Below are 18,340 nucleotides of genomic sequence, written 5' to 3' on the forward strand. Positions count from 1 at the left end.
TACTTATAACACTTAATCCATTGTGTTACTTTTTTCATCTTTTGCACCATTTTTACATTATATTACTCACATATTCATGTATTTTTCAGAAACTCTTCTGAGGCAGAAGTTGAATTTCCAAGGTCTCAATGCCTAATTTGTAATAGGGCTGGTGGCCACCAAGTGTCACTTATAATGGTGGCTCCTTCAGCTCCACTACCTCTGCACTTAGAAGCTCAACCTTTAGGCTCATGCACACAACCGTAAGGCCACGTTCACACGTTCAGTATTTGGTGAGTTTTTTTACCTCAGTATCTGTAAGCCAAAACCAGGAGTGGGTGATAAATCCAGAAGTGGTGACGGGTTTCTATTATACTTTTCCTCTGATTGCTCCTCTCCTGGTTTTGGCTTACAAATACTGAGGTAAAATACTCACCAAACACTGATAGTTTGAACATGGACTAATAATTATAATGGGATGAGTGATTTCCATTGTTTTGATTGATAGTGTTCATCCCCATGTTATTCTATGGGGTTGTGCACATGTCCAATGTTTTTCCAAGTCGATAAATAGATGGCACTCGACCATTCGTGTCTATGGGTGTGTGTAAAACATTGCACTCCACTCCGATGACATTCGAGTACGGTCCCATTTTCTTGGACACACTGAATTAAGAAGATGGAGGGGTTTTTTTTCGCTTTTTTTAATGCTCCACATCCAAGAAAATTGGATGAGAGTCGGAACAGAATAATTGGACCAATTTTCTCAGATGGGAGGAAATCGTTTGTGTGACCCTAGCCTTTGTCGGTATCCGATAATATGACCCACTCATGAATGTCTTGCAGGACCACTGCTGCTACCAGGGTCACGTGAAGGAAGACGATGGCTCCACGCTCAGCATTTGTACATGTAAGGGGCTCAGGTAAGGAGGGATAAAACCACGAGATGTGAGTGATAACCATCGGAGCCATCCAGGCTTCAATTAACTGCGCTCTCTTCCGTGGTAATTAGAGATAATTATGTGTAATTATTTCAGTGTCCTGAACACTTGTTTTCTATTCTCAGATCATGTTTAGAGAGTGCTGACCACCATGTGCTGTGACACTTTCATCTTCCTTACAGCCGTGCTACATTATTGTGCAACCTATGGTGGCAGACTGCCAGAGCGTTATGAGAAGCGTCAGTACTTTCCATACCGGGAGCCATGTGCTAACACTATTGATAATTCTAATAAATGTGTGTGATTATAAACCCAAACGCTCCTCGGGCTATGCGGAAGCAGTCACTTTCTTCCCAAGGACTCATTCAGGCATCTGTGTTTCAATTACACATTGTAGCCATATTTTTCCTAAGAAAGAACCCGTACCCGGTATAGTCTATTGTCATGCAAAAAAAATAAATAAATAAATATATGGCCGTGTTATGTAGGAACTGTATGGCAGCATCATTACTCTACTGTATGGAAGGACTATATAGTGTAATTCTGGTATAAACATTTGGGTGAAATATTTCTGGAGGTTGTCACTCCTGGTGAAGTTTGATTGGTTATTATTTTGGCGGACATGTTTCCACAAGTGTCTTTCTTCCTTTTGGCAGAGGTCTCATCCACACCCGAAAACGCAGATTCTTGATTGGGCCGCTGAATCAGACAGACGAAGGAGATCACGCCATATTTGAGATGAAAGAAGAGACTCCACTAACCTGCGGGGTGGTAAATAGTACTTGGAAAGAAGGGGGAACCTACAAATACTCACGTTCCAGCGATGCTGAGGTAAGATAGTGGGATCTTGGCTGCATGTAAAGTAGCCCATACACTTTAGATACCTGTCGGCCGAACCATCGTTTGGCCAATCTTTCAGCCAGCAGCTATCTGTCATGATCCAGTCCAGAGTTTGTTTTCTGCTGTCTTCTCTTTGGACTGGTCATGCGGGGGTTAATCCCCTCTTCCTCGTTCTGGAGCTGGCTGGGCTATTTCAGTCCTCTGCAGCCTGCGGGTCAGCATCAGCTATACTGCAAGCTTCCAAGCTAGTGCCTCTGACCTGTATTCCTTTAGTGTTCCTTCTGACCCTGAATACTTGGACCTGTGTATGACTTGGCTTGATCTCTGGACTCTGCTTCTGGTTTTTCCGTTTCTGATACCACGCTTTCCAACTGGCTTCTGACCCTCTTCTTTGCATCCTGACAACAGCTTACATCTTACGTTTCTGATACCACCTTCCTGGTAGGTCCTGACTTCTCGCTTGTCCCTGACTATGCACTTGCCATCTCCCTTGGAACTTCTGCTCCTGACAGTTGCTGACTTCGGCTAGTCTGACCACTCTTTCATTACTTGTGACACCTGTGCTGTTGCTCTGTGTTAGTACGCTGTGTGTGTGTGGGTATGCAACCTCTCTTCCCTCACCATCACCCCCTGGTGGAGGTTGCGCTGTACTACACTGCAGCAGCACGTTACACTATCTTGCCTGACTTTCCCATACAGAGCAGCACTCTGCCGAGCACTCCTGTGTTCTCTACGAGAAAGCTGCTGTTTGACTTCTCTGGTGGCAGCTTATCTCTTAGAGTACAAAATGATTGTCAGTTCTAAATCGGATCCTTATCTCCCCCGATATTTTCTGTCATGGGAGAGTTGGGAATCCTGTTGACTGACCCCATCGATATCAGCAGGTTTGGCCAACATATATTTACAATTGGAGAAGTATATCCTAAGTAGATTGGATTTTGACTCATCTAATCGTATGGCTTTCCCTGAGATCAATGACCCATGACCAGTCTAAAGGCCTCTGCTATCCATAGAAAAAAAACATTTTTGTCTATTCTGCTGAGATAAATTGGCATGGTAATAATGTTCATAGAAAAAAATACAAGAAATGAGCCAGAACATATGTTGGTATAAGTGCAACGTGTAGGTACACATTCACATTGTGACCACCTAAGAGACAAAACTTAAGATAAAAACAAGGTGAGCAAATACCCTGCGGGAAGTAGTAAGAATGTAAATAAATAGTAATAATACATGTAAATAACATAGGGGACATAGTTGACACTGTTTTGATCAAAAAGTCATAAAAGCCATCCCATCGCAACGAGGTGTACCCAATCGGGACAATTCTATCTCTAATATTAAACAACACCATGTGTCAGCAGACCTCAATGTAGATGGGAGCAGAGCAGGACCTAAACCCTACCGTTCAGACACCTGCCTGTGGAAAGCTATACAATCAAAATGCGCAGCCTAAAAGGCGGGTTCATGCCCCTGTTTGTATAGAGTACAAAAAATGAAAACAAAACCAAAGAAATGTGGTGGTGTGATGGTATAAGTGCAATATGTAGGTACACATTTGCACTGTGGTCTACTAACAGACAAAATCTAAGATAAAAACAAAGGGGAAAATACCCTGCAGTAAGTGAATAAATAGTAATAGTACATGTAAATAACATAGGGTACTATGGACCTCATCTTCACCCGCCTCTGCTCCCTATCTAACCTCTCTAACTCACCTCTTCCTCTCTCTGACCACAACCTGCTCACATTCTCTTCCCTCTTCACTCCATGTCTACAATCCCCACCCCACAAACTTTCACACCCTCGCAGGAATCTTAAACACCTTGACCTACACTCATTCTCCGAATCCCTCCTCCCTCTTACAGATATAAGTTCCTTACACAATGCGGATGACGCTGCCGCTCTATATAACACCACAATAGCTGTAGCTTTGGAATCCGCTGCCCCACTTACACATACCAAAACTCGCAAAATCAACAGACAGCCCTGGCACACCAGCCTGACCAAAGAGCTGAGGCGAGCTTCCAGGGCTGCTGAGCGCAGATGGAAAAGATCCCACTCCAACGAGCATTTCATCGCATTCAAACAGTCCCTCACTACTTTCAAGACCACACTCGCCACAGCTAAACAAACCTACTTCTCATCTCTCATATCCTCCCTGTCTCACAACCCTAAACAGTTATTCAACACCTTCAATTCTCTCCTCCGCCCCCCAGCACCTCCTCCCTCCCCACTCATCTCAGCTGAAGACTTTGCCTCATTTTTCAAGCAGAAAATTGATAACATCAGGGACAGTTTTGGTCAACAACCCCCAGAGCCCTTCCTCCCGACTTCCCAGCCCTCCACCTTCAAAACCAACTTCTCCACCATTACAGAAGATCGACTCTCCACTCTACTCTCAAGATCACATCTCACCACCTGTGCACTCGACCCGATCCCATCCCACTTCATCCCAAACCTCACCACAGTCTTCATCCCAACCCTAACCCATCTCTTCAACCTATCACTAACAACTGGTGTTTTCCCCTCAAGCTTTAAACATGCCTCCATCACACCTATCCTCAAAAAGCCCTCTCTTGACCCATCCTCTGCATCTAGCTATCGCCCTATATCACTTCTCCCATACGCCTCCAAGCTACTGGAACAACACGTCTACCTTGAACTGTCCTCCCATCTCTCTTCTTGCTCCCTCTTCGACCGCTTACAATCTGGCTTCCGGTCACACCACTCCACTGAAACTGCCCTTACTAAGGTCACCAATGACCTCTTAACTGCCAAGAGCAAGCGACACTACTCTGTCCTCCTCCTCCTGGACCTGTCGGCTGCCTTTGACACAGTGGACCATTCCCTATTATTACAGACCCTCTCATCCCTCGGCATCACAGACTTGGCCCTCTCCTGGATCTCATCATACCTAACAGACCGGACATTCAGCGTCTCCCACTCACACACCACCTCCTCACCTCGCCCCCTATCTGTCGGAGTCCCACAAGGTTCAGTCCTAGGGCCCCTGCTGTTCTCTATTTACACCTTTGGCCTGGGACAGCTCATAGAATCTCATGGCTTTCAGTATCATCTTTATGCTGATGACACACAGATCTACATCTCTGGACCAGATATCACCTCCCTACTAACCAGAATCCCTCAATGTCTGTCCACTATTTCATCCTTCTTCTCCACTAGATATCTGAAACTCAACATGGACAAAACAGAATTCATCATCTTTCCCCCATCTCACGTGACCCCCCCTACGAACCTATCAATTACAGTAAATGACTGCCCACTCTCCCCAGTCCCACAAGCTCGCTGCCTCGGAGTAATCCTTGATGCTGATCTCTCCTTCAAACCACATATCCAAACCCTTTCCACTTCCTGCCGACTTCAACTCAAAAATATTTCACGCATCCGTTCATTCCTCACCCAAGAATCTGCAAAAACCCTAGTCCATGCCCTCATCATCTCTCGCCTTGACTACTGCAACCTCATGCTCTGCGGCCTCCCCTCAAACACTCTCGCACCCCTCCAATCTATTCTAAACTCTGCTGCCCGGCTAATCCACCTGTCCCCCCGCTATTCCCCAGCTTCTCCCCTCTGTCAATCCCTTCACTGGCTCCCAATTGCCCAGAGACTCCATTACAAAACCCTAACCATGACATACAAAGCCATCCACAACTTGTCTCCTCCATACATCTGTGACCTCGTCTCCCGGTACTTTCCTGCACGCAACCTCCGATCCTCACAAGATCTCCTTCTCTACTCCCCTCTTATCTCCTCTTCCCACAATCGCATACAAGATTTCTCTCGCGCATCACCCCTACTCTGGAACTCTCTACCACAACATATCAGACTCTCACCTACCATCGAAACCTTCAAAAAGAGCCTGAAGACCCACCTCTTCCGACAAGCCTATAACCTGCAGTAACCACCGATCGACCAAACCGCTGCACGACCAGCTCTACCCTCGCCTACTGTATTATCACCCATCCCTTGAAGATTGTGAGCCCTCGCGGGCAGGGTCCTCTCTCCTCCTGTACCAGTTATGACTTGTATTGTTTAAGATTATTGTACTTGTTTTTATGTATACCCCCCTCACATGTAAAGCGCCATGGAATAAATGGCGCTATAACAATAAATAATAATAATAATAATAATAACACCATGTGTCAGCAGACCTCAATGTAGATGGGAGCAGAGCAGGACCTAAACCCTACCGTTCAGACACCTGCCTGTGGAAAGCTATACAATCAAAATGCGCAGCCTAAAAGGCGGGTTCATGCCCCTGTTTGTATAGAGTACAAAAAATGAAAACAAAACCAAAGAAATGTGGTGGTGTGATGGTATAAGTGCAATATGTAGGTACACATTTGCACTGTGGTCTACTAACAGACAAAATCTAAGATAAAAACAAAGGGGAAAATACCCTGCAGTAAGTGAATAAATAGTAATAGTACATGTAAATAACATAGGGTACCTAGTTTATACAGTTTTGATCATAAAAGCTCAATGAAGAATCAGGCAAAATGTTAATAGAGAGTCAGGGAAAAGCTGCCATTTTTCCCTATCGAATGCAATATTCCAATAGAATACCTTTACCCCAAAGTGTCCATGATGCTGTAGATGTTCTTCACCAGTTATGTCCTATAAAGCCATGACTCCTCTACTGCTGCACATGTCTCTCGATGGTAGAGCACAATCTTATTTGTCAATGTTTCTCATCGTAAAATCCTTTCCGTTCATGGCACGTTCTCATTTGTTAATAATTACATACTGGTTTCCTGTTTATTCCTTTGAGATTTTACATTATGTAATTTGGTGGTTCCTTAGAATGCAAAGCAGGACAGAAATTCCCAGAATAGGAGCTAGATCCATATAGTTGAAACCAGACATTGACATACGCTATATAAAAAGACACATCTGCATGTTTTTCTCAATATCTGACATGAAATCAGAATAAACCTTTCCCGTTTTAGGTCAATTAGGATTACCATAATTAATATTTACCAAATGCCAGACTAATGAGAGAGAGAGAATGTTTTTAGGAATTTTTATTACTTACTGCAAAGTCAAGTTTCCATACATTTCATTAGTAATTGGTACCATTGCCCTTATGACTTGGGTGAAACGTTTGGGATCTCCTTTCACGAGCTTCTCACAATAGTTGGTCGGAATTTGCGTCCATTCCGCCTGACAAAACTGGTGTAACTGATCCAAGTTTGTAGGTCGCCTTGCTCGCACCTGCCTTTTCAGCTTTGTCCATAAATTTTCAATAGGATTGAGATCAGGGCTTTGTGATTGTCGCTCCAAAACATTGACTTTGTTATCCTTAAGCCACTTTGTCACCATTTTGGCAGTATGCTTTGAGTCATTGTCCATCTGGAAGACCCATTTCCACCCAAACTTTAACTTCCTGGTTGATGTCTTGAGATGTTGCTTCAGTATTGCCACATAATCTTCTTTTCTCATGACGCCATCTATTTTGTGAGGTGCACCAGTCACTCCTGCTGCAAAATAACCCCACAACATGATGCTGCCACCCCCATGTTTCACAGTTGGGATGGTGTTCTTAGGCTTCCAAGCTTCTCCCTTTTTCCTCCAAACGTAACGATGGTCATTATATCCAAAAAGTTAAATTATAGTTTCATCAGACCACAGGACATGTCTCCAAAAAATTAAGGTCTTTGTTCCTTTGTGCATTTGCAAACATTAATCTTGCTTTTTTATGCTTCTTTTGGAGTTATGACTTCTTCCTGGCAGAGTGGCCTTTCAGCCCATGTTGATATAGTACTCATTTCACTGTTGATATTGGCACAATCATACCAGCTTCCGTCATCATCTTCACAAGGTCTTTTGCTTTTGTCCATGGGTTGACATGCACATGTCGGACCAAAGCACGTTCATCTCTGGGTCACAGAACCCATCTCCTTCCTGAGCGGTATAATGGCTGGACATTCCCATCTTGTTTGTACTTGCGTATAATTGTATGTACAGATGAACGAGGCACCTTCAGGTATCTTGAAATTGTACCCAAAGATGAGCCAGACTTGTGCAAGTCCACGATTCTCTTCCTGGTATCTTGGCTGATTTCTTTAGACTTTCTCATGATGCTACACAAAGAAGCAATGTGTTTCTGTTGTGCATTAAAATACATCTACAGGTCTGTCTCTAATTAACTCAGATGTTGCCATAAAACAGAAGCTTCCAAATATATGACATCATCATATCGGCAGTCCAGAATTGTATAAAGGCATAGTAATCTTAGTGTATGTAAACTTTGGACTTTGCAGTAAGTAATAAAAAATGATTTAAAACATTCTCTCTCTCTCATTATTCTGGCATTTGGCAAATATTAATAATGATGGTAATCCTAACGGGAAAGGTTTAGGCTACTTTCACACATCAGGTTTTCGGCGTCAGGCGCGATCCGGCATCGTGCCGGAATGCCGGATCCGGCAAATGTTTTGTAAAACCTGATGTGCCGGATCCGGTTTTCTGCCGGATCCGTCTTGTTCTTGACAGACAAAACCGGATCCGTCTCATCCGGTTCATCCGTTTTTCTATCCGTTTTTTGACAGATTACGCCGGATCTGGTTTTTAAAATTGACCCTTGTGGCCTTCAGAACGGGATTGGCTACTGGAAAACTATATATAGCATGTTCCTACAGCCCTTCTTTGACAGGTTGTAGAGGAGAAAGTGCAGGTTGGAGAGAAGAGCAAGTTACTGGCGAAGATGGATGTTGTCATTGGAAATATTACCACTAGAAATTCTGTGACGGTTTCAGTAATGAGGGACAATTTTGCACTATACTTTATGTCACCTCAAGGCAGAGTACACTGGCAGGATGACAGAGTGTGAAAGATTTGTGCCCTAACCAAACTTGTGTACCTTCTGGACCAACAGTATATACCTTTGCCAACCAAAGTTGGCTATCTTGTCATGGTCTTACTATTTTTAGCTTTAGGCCACAGGTGTGTACCTGGTTGTGTTTTATGCAAAGTATTTCACCTTTTAACAAAAGTTGTGTACATTGTTAGGAAATCACCAACAATAAACACAACTTTTCAGGTGAAATACTTTGCTTCAAACACAACCAGGAACACAACTGTGGCAAAAAGCTAAAATTTACCCACAGTTATATACCTGGTTTTGAATACCTTTTTACCTTTTAAATACCCTGTATTTAACCTTTTTTTTAAACATATTTCGCCGCAGAAAGAAATGACAGACAACCAGTGTAAACAATAATTTAACTTTTATTTAAAATATTTTTTTTTGTGTAAACTGTTTTTAAAGTTAAAAAAAACTTTTTTAATAAAGGTTTGAAACCAACCAAATGGGCATTTTTATTACAAAAAAAAACATTATAACTCGGTGTAGTGTGGGGTGGAAATACTGCTGGAGGGGCTGCGGGACACTTCGACAATGGGAGTGTGGAGAGAGGACTGGGATCGTGGTGGGGAAGGAACAGTTAGAGGTGATGGTGTGGAAAAAGCTACAGAATGGGTGGACATGTGGGAGGCAGAAGAGGTGGTGGGCGGTGGAGTGGAGGGTTGGGAAGGGACTGTAGGAGCAGATGATGTTGATGGAAAGTTGTATGGGGAAGGAGTTTGGTACGGGGAAGGAGTTTGGTACGGGGAAGGAGTTTGGTACGGGGCAGGTTGCTGGAAGTGGGGAGATGTCTGGTACTGGGGAGGTTGCTGGTACTGGGAAGGTTGCTGGTACTGGTGAGGTTGCTGGTATGTAATAGGAGGGGAAGGATGGAAAGTGGCTGGAGGGGGTGCAGATGTAATAGGAGGGGGAGGATGGAAAGTGGCTGGAGGGGGTGCAGATGTAATAGGAGGGGGAGGATGGAAAGTGGCTGGAGGGGGTGCAGGTGGAGGAACTACAGTGGTGGGAGGTGGAGGTTGGGAGGTAACCTGCTGTAGAGCACCGTGGCACAAATGCATTACATGCATCTGCTGGGTAGGAGATAGTGTTGCCATGCGCTCCACAACAGACCTGAAAAAGGTGTGGTTTGGCGAAGATCTTGCTTCTGAATGCATGGTTTGCAGAAGTGTCTTCACCTCCAGAATGCTGGAGTTGATCTGCTGAAAGCCTGCGGAGATTTGCTCTGACAAGACTTTTAGACAGTTCTGGAAAGATGCATTCAGATGCAAGAACTCTGGCGCATAACTCTTTTCCTGACCCCTCTGCCGCTGCCGCCCAGTACCCGCAGGTGTACTAGAGGTGGCAGGGGCAGAAGGGTGGGGTAAAGGGAAAGCGATCTCCTCACCAGCAGCTTCATGTAATGTAGGCGGCCACGATGCTCCTGTGCTGGTGGATGGGACAGATGGGTCGAATGTGTGGGAAGGCTGGGAAGGTGCAGATGTACCGGGGCGGTCGAAGTGTCCCTCGGTGCCGGTCTCCTCAGGGATCGCCTCAGAAGGGTCCAATCGTGCAGGCTCCCGAGTGCTGCTCACCGTGCTGTGGAATAAAGAGAAAAAAAAACAATTAAAATACTGACATGGTATGGCCCTGGCTGAAAAAAAAAGTTACATCTAACATTTTTTTTCACATGTGGTGTGTAATATGTACCTTCTAGTGACCATTGTTTCCCGGAGGAACGACAGGGCTTGTGCGTACTTGTACTTGCTCCTGCGTCCTCCAGATCCACTCGGGGCCCGCATCTCTTTATTGAACTCCTTCTTGAAACGATCCCTCACAGACCGCCACCGATTCACAATTCTGTTCCCTGAAACGAGAAAGGAGTGGTTAGTATACAACATCAGTGTTTCACAAACTCCAGTCCTCATGGTCCCCAGGGGTCATGTTTTCAGGATTTCCATAGTAAATAGAAATCCTGAACACATGATCCATGGGGACCACGAGGACTGGAGTTCGGGAAACACTGGTTTACATCAAGCAACCGGTACTGTATATACTTACGCTCTTTAATCTGGGCCCGAACATCGAGGTCCTCCCAGCGGCCCACAAGGAGCGAACAGATTTCCTCCCAGAGTCGTCGGGTAACGATAAGGTCAGCGTGGCGGCGGTCAGCCATATTCCAGAGCGGTTCCCTTTCTCTGACGAGATCGATGAGGTGGTCCACATCGAGTCCTCCATCCTCACCGTCAGAGTCGGGAGCACGCTGTGAAGGCTGTTAAAGAAAAAGACAAAAATAACATAATTAGCCTCCACAAAAGAAATGAAATAAAAAGTGCAAAAAAACAAAGCAAAAATATTTATACTTACACGCTGGTGACCGCCGCGTTGCTGTCGCCGACGACCCTGGGAGGCACTGCGAGGACCTCTTGGCCGAGCACCAGATTGGGAAGACTAGAGAAGAAAACAAAAAATGTTATGTCTTTGGATGTAGGCATTTGTTTGCTGTGTGTGGTCTGCAGAACATTGTTTTCTATGTGTTGTGTGTAGTGTGATGTTGTGTTTCTGCGTTTGATGCAAAAAACTTACCAATTGTGAGCCCACTCCAGGTGTCTGTCCACCCCTTCCTTCTTCTTCTGGGAGCTCCTCTTCCTCTTGTGAATCCTGTTTTGAAATAAAAGGCAATGAATAGACATATATTACAGAGATGATGGATTTTGGAAATAAAAACTTACCGTCAAACGCTGACGATGCGAGGGAGGGCTCCCAGAAGATGATGTGCTGTCTTCCTGGTGGCCACACTCCATGCCTGTGGGTGGTGTTCCAGCTGCTGCCATTGCTGCTGCTGCTGCTGCTGCATCTATTGGGCGGCTGTTGAATAAAGAGAAACAAAGGGCCAATGAATATCTTGATATTCAATAGCCCTAGTTTGGAGGAATGGGGGATTTCATAATTACCGTCTCTCATCTGCTGCTGGCCTCCCCTCCTCAGCATGTTCCATTTGCTGCTCCATTTGGGGTGGTGGTGGTGCTGATGGTGCTGCAGTGGTCTCCTGCCTTCTCCTGCTGCGCTTGGTTGCTTTCTTGGGTGGCATGTTGGGTGTGGCTGTGGGTCCCACTGTCTTGCTTTTATATATGTCTTGTGGGCAGAGCTACTGAGCATGCTCAGACCAAAAACACCGGATCCGGCCACCGGATCCGGCTTTCGCCGGATCAGGCGCATTGCGGCGCTCATAGGCTTTCATTGTGTGAAAAAGCCGGATGCGCCGGATCCGGCGTGTCCGGCTTTTTCGCCGGAGACAAAAAACGTTACAGTAGCCGTTTTTTCCAGACGCCGGATCACGACACATTGCCGGATCCGGCGAAAACCGGATGAAACGCATGGCCATCCGGCGCGATCCGGCGCAAATGCAAGTCAATGGGGGGGAAACCGGATCCGGCATTGCATTTCGCCGGATCCGGTTTCTGTCAAAAGCGCCGGATCGCGCCTGACGGCGAAAACCTGATGTGTGAAAGAGGCCTTATTCTGATCTCATGTCAGGTATTGAGAAAAACATGCAGATGTGTCTTTTATACAGTGTATGTAAACTTCTAGTTTCAACTACATATAGGGAATGATCTCCCTCATGTAGCCAATTGCAGGATTGAATTCTTTGTGTTTTTTGGAATATTATCATAACTATTATTAAAAATAAAAGGAATAAAAAATAAAAAAAATAATTTTAACAATTGTATAATGCAAGAGAAATAAGATGTGGAAGTTCTAACAATCCCCTTGTATATTTCTGCTTGAAATACTTGTCTTTTAAAAGTCGCTTTTCGTTATATTTTTTCCAGAAACAGGACTTTCTAAAATCTCAGAAATATGTCGAGCTGTACATCGTGACAGATAAAACCATAGTAAGTTTGATATGCAGTACCAGTACTGTGCATAGACTGGAGTTACAATAAAGGGTTATTCCCATGGTAGCAAGTTATTACAGTAGCTGTCCACAAAATATGTGTTAGTTTGCTGATCACTTGGGGTCCCACTGCTCTCCAAGTCTTATATGTCCTATTGGAATGGAATGATGGCTCCACTTGTGCTCCTCCACCCAACTCATTGTCTGAAATACAACAAGAAAACACAAAATGACAAATTTATTAAAATACTCTGCAGTAAAAAATATGGCAGTAATCAGCAAGTGCTGGATAACAAATACAGGGTATTTAGTCGATACGTTTTTTGCAAAAAATATATGCCAAGCTGCTCCACCACGTCACGGTAACCCTTCACGGAGCAGTCCCTATCTAATGTATTTAAAACCTGAACATGTGAACAGTGTCTAAATGAACAGGATACAGACAGGTGCTCCTAGTATATGGGCTTGTGGTTTAAATACATTAGATAGGGACTGCTCCGTGAAGGGTTACCGTGACGTGGTGGAGCAGCTTGGCATATATTTTTTGCAAATAACGTATTGACTAAATACCCTGTATTTGTTATCCAGCACTTGCTGATTACTGCCATATTTTTTACTGCAGAGTATTTTTGTAAATTTGTCATTTTGTGTTTTCTTGTTGTATTTCAGCCATTGGGTGGCGTGATCACTATCTGACCGACTTGTTCACATTTTGTGCATGTCACATATGTTTTTAATCCAACTCATTGTCTGTTGGACGGTCAGAGCACTAACAATGAAGAACAACAATATAGAACTGGTCAACAGCTTTATTTCTCTTGGCTCCCTCATTGATCACAATGATAGTTTGACAGCAGAGATCAAGCATAGTTTAACACTGCGGCATGGTGAGCCTCAAACAAATATGAAAGTTCAAGCATGTCTCGGTCACCATCAAAGAGTGATCACTGCCATTGTGATCCCAATTGTGACATATGGCTGTGACAGTAGACAACATGAAAGAAGATAGAAGAAGAATCAATGCTGTGGTAATAGAAAATACTTCTACGATTCCTATGAACAGCTGGGATCACCACCAAAATTATTTTTAATTGTATGAACTCAGAGTTGTCCCTAGAAGGCAGGATCACCAGACAGAATCTGACCTATTTTGGACAAGTGATGAGGTCGAATTCATCAGAATAGGAGATGAGATTCAGATTCGTCTTTGATAAAGGGAATCATGGGAGATTAAAGGCTTTTTTGGCTGGACACCATTAAAGGGAACCTGTAAAAAAAAAGAAAAAAGAATAGGCTATGCAGAGGGGGATCACCACAGACACGGACTTAACATGTGGAAAAATGTTTATTTATTGAACATGTAATGACCAACACTACAAAACTTTTTTTAAAAACATTAAAAAGTCACACATTTGACATTACAAAAGCATACACCATGGCTCATAATGGAGCCTGAACCCTGAAACTGCACTCCAAATATAGTGGGGACCAAATTCCTGACTATGTAAACAGCATACCAAACAGTAGATGAAAATATCGAAAGGTAATCCCAAAGAGGTATATATATATATATATATATATATATATATATACACACACACTAATAGTTGATATGTCTGGTATGCAAAAAACAGACCCACACAAATTCACATGGACCCATAGCAAGAAATGATATGGACTCTAAGTGGAGGCCATAAACAAAGAATGGTCACCATGGCTATTCACGCCCAAAAATAAGGCCAAAATAGAGGTCCAGGGTGGAGCAACAGCCAGTATGGATACTCACACCCTATGTAAGTGGGAAGAGCGAGGCTAAGTGCCAGAACTGGCGCATCTTAGAGATGCGCCTTTTCTGGGATGGCTGAAAGATTATGTTTTTAGCCTGGGGGGCCAGTATCAATAGCCCTATCCTAGGCTATAATATCAGCCTGTAGTTGTTTGCATAGCCTTTGCTGGTTATTAATTATAAGGGGACTCCACGTCATTTTCTTTTTAGGGTCGCCCATTTTAATAGCCAGTAAAGACTAATTATACAGCCATGAGCTGATATTAATAGCCTGGGAAGTTCCATGACTATTACCCCCTTCCCAGGTTATAAACATCTGCCCCAAGCTCTTGGGTTTACATCTGCTGGTTACGACAATTGCACGGGAGCCCACGCCATTTTTTTTTTGAAAAATAATCTTTTATTAATTAAATACATGTACAGTAAGCTGTACACACACACTGTACTAATTTTATTTGTCACAGACCTCTATATATCTACCTATTCTATTTGTATTTACTGTATGTAATCCATCTCTTCTATCCTGTCGGCTCCTACTGTGATTTTAAAGTACACAGCAGATGAATTGTTGGCTTTTCTTCTATCTATCTATGTAATATATATATACATATATACTGTATGTGTGTGTTGCTGCATGAACCAGTTAACAGTCTAAATATGTAACAGTACAGACACAGAGGGCTATTAAATGCATAAAGCATGTGAGAACATGATGCGAGGAACCTGGTTATGGTAAAAATTTTGAATGGGCCACACAGGGATATTTAGGTTAATGCGTTGAGTCGATAGGCCAGTCTGAACAAATGCGTTTTTAGTGCACACTTAAAACTGTGGGGATTGGGGATAAATCATATTAACCTGGGTAGTGCATTCCAAAGAATTGGTGAGGCACGTGAAAAGTCTTGGAGACGGGAGTGGGATGTTCTGATTATTGAGGATGCTAATCTCAGGTCATTAGCAGAACGGAGTGAATGGGTAGGGTGGTAGGCTAAGACGAAGAAGGAGATGTAGGGTGGTGCTGAGCCATGGAGTTCTTTGTTGGTGAGGGTAATAAGTTCATACTGAATTCTGGAGTGGATGGGTAACCAGTGAAAGGACTGGCACAAGATAGATATATGCAAAACACAAGCCACGGAGACACCATCACATGTTTCTCAACGCAAGCAATGACTAGCCAGGTCTTTCCCCGGGAGGGAACAACCACGGGAAGGGCAGTCTCCAATGAAGGAAACCACCTATGCCAAAACATGGTATCCATCCACAGACAGCTGTTTCTTTTTTTTTTTTTTTTTTTTTTAAACCATTCAGGTTAGTTATAAACAACGCAATATAAGCTCATCAACTTAAACATAGTTGTTTCAACTCTCATCATCATGGTTCATTTTTATTTTAGCATAACAAACCAAGGGTATACACAAAAGACATCCTGAACATCAATAAACATCACTAAAATTCACTGATATTTGATCAGGTGCTGCCATTTTTTACATTTCCAGACACCCTCTGCATCAGAACCACCACCGCCTTCGCTGTCTAATTTATAAATCAAGTATAATCTAGAAAGGATCAGCCCGACACACTTATTCACAGATACAGGCTTCTCTTTGAAAATTCCTAAATTCCTCACATCCCACAAACTCTGTATCACACAAGTCATAATTAACCATAGGACTCTATTTTTCACACTACCACATGCACCAATTCTAAACATCGCAACACGCCAGTCAATAAAACTCACACCTGCTAACTCCTTACACAACCCACCTACACACTTCCACACACTGCACACGTAATCACAGTCCCACATAGCATGCTACACCGTCTCACATCCACCACATCCTTCCCTCGGGCACACATCAGTTCTGGTCAGACCTCGTCTCTTCTGAACCTGTCGCACAGGCAAAATATTGTGCAAGGACATCCATACAATATCCCTTTGTCTATTAGACATCCCGTGCGTTCCCAAACTCTTCCATGCAACCGAAACGTCATTCCCTCTCAACGCCACAATATTACATTCCATATCATTCTTACGTATTATTTTCATCACATTCTTAGCCATTCTAAAGTCATTCATCGGTACACTCAGCAAATCATGCTTCCTCACAAACTTCTCAATCACCTCATACCAGACCGGACACTGGAAAGCAACAGGCTCTCTAGCATCCCTCTTTCTCCAACATAAGCCATATAACATCCAACCAGCAGAATAACTTGCCATATACGCGCCCTTATTTCCATTATTCAGCAAAATAACAACAGTTTTGATATACTGAAGCCCCAGAAAAATCTCAATGTTTGGAAAGGCCATGCCACCATGGTGACACGTCTTGAAAAGACTCTCTCTCTTAAGTGTCAGGAACACCGCACTGAACTTGCTCACTGAGCCAGTGCGCGTGTCCTGAGTAAAGCGAATTGTGCTCAAAGCTAACTGTGGAGCGGGCAGCAACCGAATAGATGCGTACTTCAGAGCCGCAGGAGCTGAAGCACGTGACTGCTAGAGGCGTGGCCTAAACTCCACAGAGCTAGGAACTGCAAGACAATTCCTAGCAGAGTAACTGCGAGACAAAGTTACCCAGGGGCATAGACAGTGAGAATAGTCAGGACGTAGCCAATGAGTCATACACAGATAGCTGCAAGGTACAAGAGGGGCGAGCAGAGAGTAGTCGGGTCACAGGCGATGAGTCATACACAGATAATAACGCAGTACAAAATCAACAGGCAAACTCACAATGGGAAACAGAATCGGGTCAGAACCATATAAACAAGCTATAGCAACAAACAGGCACACAGGGGTCAGCACACTAGGCCAAAGGCAAAAGTATAACTGGCAGGGATTGAAGCTACCCAGGGGTTTATGAAGCTCTCCCAGAACCAGAAAGAGGCCACAATCATTAACCCCAAGTGTGCAGGTCAAAACCTGCACAGAGCTCCAGACATTAACCCCCGGTGTGCAGCTCAAAAAACCTGCACTGGGATCATGACAGTACCCCCCTCTCAACGGGGGGCCTCTGGACCCCCAGGCTTCCCCGGGTACTTGGCATGAAACGCCTGAACCAGGCGATCTGCATGTACCGAGCGAGCAGGGACCCATGAGCGCTCTTCTGGTCCATATCCCTTCCAATGGACCAGGTACTGCAAAGAGCGGCGCACCCACCGAGAGTCCACAATATGTCCAACCTCATACTCCAATTGACCCTCCACCAGCACTGGAGGAACAACAGTCTCAGAGTTCTCTTTGACAGATCCTGCTGGTTTCAACAGAGACTTATGGAACACATTAGATATTTTTAAGGAGGCGGGGAGACGCAACCTATATGCCACTGGGTTGACTATCTCCATAATCTCGTACGGACCAATGAACTTTGGTCCCAACTTAACTGATGGTACCTTTAAGTTGATGTTACGCGTGGAGAGCCAAACCTTCTCTCCCACATGAAACATGTCTCCCGAGGCTCTCTTTTTGTCCGCAAAATATTTGTATCTCCTCTGGGCCCGAGAGATATTACGCCGGACTTCAGCCCAGAGGTTTTTTAACCGTTGAACGGACCCCTCTGCTCCAAGACAACCGGAATCCACCCGAGAAAACTCCCCAAAATGCGGATTAAAGCCATAGTTAATCAGGAATGGGGACATGTTGGTGGACTGACTCACCCGGTTGTTAAAAGCGAATTCAGCCAACGGTAACGCATCACACCAATCCTCCTGTCTGGCGGAGGTCAGACACCTGAGAATTTGTTCCAGGGATTGATTGGTGCGTTCCGTCTGACCATTGCTCTCCGGGTGATATGCCGACGAGAAGGAGAGTGAGATGCCCAATTTCATACAGAACGCCCTCCAAAATTTGGCCACAAACTGCACACCTCTGTCAGACACAACATTCAGGGGTACCCCATGCAATCGGACCACATGCTGCACAAACAACCTTGACAATGTTTCTGCTGAAGGTAATGCTGCCAAGGGAATGAAATGGGCCTGTTTAGAAAACCTATCCACCACCACCCAGATCACGGTATTGCCCCTGGAAGGTG

General features: G+C 44.2%; 1 pseudogene; it reads left to right on the forward strand.

Moving 5' to 3' along the window:
• LOC141060855 (zinc metalloproteinase-disintegrin-like VLAIP-B) overlaps nt 1-18,340 on the forward strand; it is a 176,698-nt pseudogene that overhangs the window by 46,703 nt on the left and 111,655 nt on the right.

The sequence above is a fragment of the Dendrobates tinctorius genome, unplaced genomic scaffold (genome assembly GCF_039654945.1).
Source record: "Dendrobates tinctorius isolate UK_male_01 unplaced genomic scaffold, ASM3965494v1 ptg000245l, whole genome shotgun sequence".
Taxonomy (NCBI): Eukaryota; Metazoa; Chordata; class Amphibia; order Anura; family Dendrobatidae; genus Dendrobates; species Dendrobates tinctorius.